This window comes from Spermophilus citellus, assembly GCF_964194105.1.
Source record: "Spermophilus citellus genome assembly, chromosome: 5".
Taxonomy (NCBI): domain Eukaryota; kingdom Metazoa; phylum Chordata; class Mammalia; order Rodentia; family Sciuridae; genus Spermophilus; species Spermophilus citellus.
The window spans coordinates 41,932,165-41,935,716 of NC_138186.1; the positions used below are offsets into that span (position 1 = coordinate 41,932,165).

Below are 3,552 nucleotides of genomic sequence, written 5' to 3' on the forward strand. Positions count from 1 at the left end.
CCCTGATAGGATGACCATCATGACAATTCCGAAGAGGATCAACTAAGGTCAAAACTCCACCATCTGATGTGAAGGAGGAGTCCAACACCTGATTGGCAAAGAGTACAGAAGGTGGTGCCTAGATATTTTGGTAAATTTCAAACACTAATAAATTTGAAATAGCATTGGTATTGAGATGATGGAGGGTTGAAATTATTAATAATGGCAAAATCTAGTGTTGTTAGAGTCTGTAAACAAGTCTGGATGGCACCTGGCATTTTGCCAGAGGGAGTGGTTTGTGAAGTAACTCCAGCGAGCCATTAAGTGTGGAGATTCCTTATTGGTTGACTGCTGTATCGAGCGAGTTTATGTTAATTAAGATAAGCTGTGTGGAATGTATATATACCGCTCCTGTCCTACAATAAATGGCTCCCACTCCTGCTGTATCAATGTATACAAGTTGCTCATCACCCCCTGGTTATTTTGCTGCAGCCAGACTGCAGGATAGTGTTACAATTAGGAGAAAGTGGCTAAGGTAGGATGCAATGATCACCAGACAATTGAATCTTAAGGAAGAGGGGAGGTAAAGGATGTTCAAGGAAAGGGGCAAGCATGAGTGAAATCCCTGTTGGAGAACACCTTAGCACATTTGTGGAATTGAAAACTACCAAGGATGTCAGATCTGAGGAATAGCAAAGCTTAGACTGCAGAGATAAGCCAGAGATGGATCCTGGAGGGTTTGTAAGCAAATGCAATTAGAAGATATTAAAGTGGTTCAAATAGAAATGTTATATTATAACATTTGGGCTATTTCCAACTTTAAATATTATGACTAATAATTATATAAACAGTTTTTTTTTCTGGGAAGAATACCCAGATGTACAATTGTTGGGTCATATGATAGATTCATTTTTTAATTTAGTAAGAAAGTGACACATTTTTTTAATATGGCTAAGTATGTTACATCTTGGCTAATGTTAAATTTGTGATCCAGTTTCCCTGCATCCTTACTAGCATTTGGTGTCATCACTATCTTTATTCTTGCCATTTTGATAGATGTGTTGTGATACCTTTCCATTATTTTAATTTGCACTGTGCAAATGAAAAAATGAACATCTTTTCATGTGGTAGTTTGCTATCTGATGTCATTTTCTGTTCATACCTATTTATGTGTTTTGCTGATTATTTATTGGACTTTTAGGTTTTCTATTGTTGAGTTTTGAGAGTTCTATGAAATATGTGGTTTGGAAATATTTTCTCCTAGTCTGCAATTTGTCTCTTTGCATTCTTTTAGTGGAGTGTTTTGCAGAGCAATATTTTTTAGGGTGTGTGTGTGGTGAGGTCATTGTTTAAAATTTCCTCTTTATGGGTCATGCCTTTGGCTTAAATTTTAAGAATTCTTCATCAAGTTCTAGATGGTTGCATCTCATGACTAAACACTCAAGGCCACTCCAGGTGAACTGGGCTGGCATAAAATAATCACACAGACACAGTGAAATACCTTTTTCTTTTGGCCTTGTGATAGCTCCTCTAACCTTAGGGGTCTGTGGAAAGAGAGAGAGAGCGAGAGCACCCACTGAACCCTTTTATTGAGGAGAAGCCATTCAAATGAGGCAAGGGGTCAGGTTTCAGGGGGCTGAGTCTAGCTTCATGATGTCTGTTGTCAGCAGGTTGACTGACATCTAGAAAGGCCACACTCAAAGTCAGATAAAGAGAAAGGGACACACAAAGGGTGTTTCCATGGAACATTCTATCCCCAAAAGGGCAAAGGGGTAATATCACAAAGGAACAGATGAGCATAGCTCAACCCATAAGGTGACACACCTACATCTGAAGAGGTTTCCTCAATCTCCAGGACCAGGAAAATGTCCAGGTCACTACAAGATGTAGTGACAGTCAGAACCTCTCTGCTCAAGGAAGGAGGATGCAAATGATTCAGACTGGTTCTCCATAGCTAATGATGCAAATTCTGATGTGTTCTTTTTACCCCCTCTATTTATACAATATTTGAATTTTGTGGGCTTTTATGTATCTTAGTTTCACTGAAGGTTTAGGTTGTCAGGAAGGCTGTGTCTATCTCCTGTGAAATTTTTGCACCTTAGAAGTGGAGAAATTCCTACTGAATTACATCTATATTACTGCTAGAATCTATAATCACAAATTGAATAGCTATTTCCTTTGTATGTTTAAAACTTATCTAAACTCTAATTCTAATACTATACATGAGGTTATGGTCAGGTCCTACATATATAAAAAGTTCCCTTTATCCATATCTGATCTATTCATAATATGCTGCTTTTACTAGTCTAATGTCATTTTATGGATGTACTAGGTATGCTGACCTTCCTTAATTTTGTTGTTTGTAAACCAGCTTTACTATTTTTTTCTAGTGCTGGGGATGAAACTCTAGCATGCTTGGCAAGTGCTCTACCACTGAGCTACATCCCATCCCTTTGCTGATCTTAAACATTACTGATACTGTAGTTCACCCCTAGATTAATCCAAATAGTAAACTTGCTTAACTTAAGCCCCACAGTTTAAAATTAAGCATTAGAAAAAATAACTAATTAGTTTTTTATTTGCTACTAAATTACTTCTAGAGTGATGGAGAATGTCACTACAGTGGATGAGTTTCTTTTACTTAGCCTGACCAGTGTTCAGAAGCTGCAGCCAGTCTTCTTTGTGATGTTCTTAATTATTTACCTGATCAACTTGGTTGGAAATGGAGTGATATTAATGATTGTTATTTTGGATCTCAAACTCCATTCTCCTATGTATTTCTTTTTGGGAAAAGTTTCTTGTCTGGATATTTGTTATTCTTTTGTGACACTGCCCAAGGTGCTTATGAGCCTGCTCTCCACGTGCACAGCCATATTTTTCCTAGGCTGTATCACTCAGCTACACTTCTTCCACTTTCTGGGAAGTACTGAAGTACTGAGGCCATCTTGCTGACTGTTTTGTGGCCATCTGCAACCCACTTCCCTACACTGTCATCATGAACCCCCAGCTGTGTATTCTGTTGGCAGCTGTGGCCTGGCTCATTAGCTTCTTCAATGCTCTGATGCATTCCATCATGACTGCACACCTGGACTTTTGCCATTCTCTGAAACTCAACCACTTCTTGTGTGACGTGAAACCCCTCCTGAACTGGCCTGCAGTAACACAGAACTCAACCAGTGGCTTCTTTCTGTTGTCACAGGGAGCACATCCATGGGAGCTTTCTTCCTCACTCTCCTCTCCTACTTCTGCATTATTGGCTTTCTTGTATTGAAGAACAGGTCCTACAGGATACTCCATAAGGCTCTGTCCTCTTGTACCTCCCATTTTATGGTGGTGTGTCTCTTTTATGGACCTGTGGGTTTTACAGATATTCTTCCTGCTTCAGCCACATCCATGAGTGAGGACCAGACAGTGGCTGTCATATACAGTGCAGTCACCCCAGTGCTGAATCCACTGATATACAACCTTGGGAATAAAGGAGTGATGTTGGCTCTGAAGAAAATCTTTGGGAGGAATCTCTTTAAAGACTGCATTATTAGGGGACTAATGAGACTTATATCTGTTTTATATTAA

The 3,552-nt window shown here is 39.2% G+C and overlaps 1 pseudogene across 1 annotated transcript; it reads left to right on the top strand.

Annotated features, from left to right (window-relative positions):
• Positions 1–2,583: 2,583 nt before the first annotated feature.
• Positions 2,584–3,552, top strand: LOC308650365 (olfactory receptor 12D3-like; annotated as a pseudogene). Its single transcript has one exon. The product of its transcript is annotated as an olfactory receptor 12D3-like (transcript).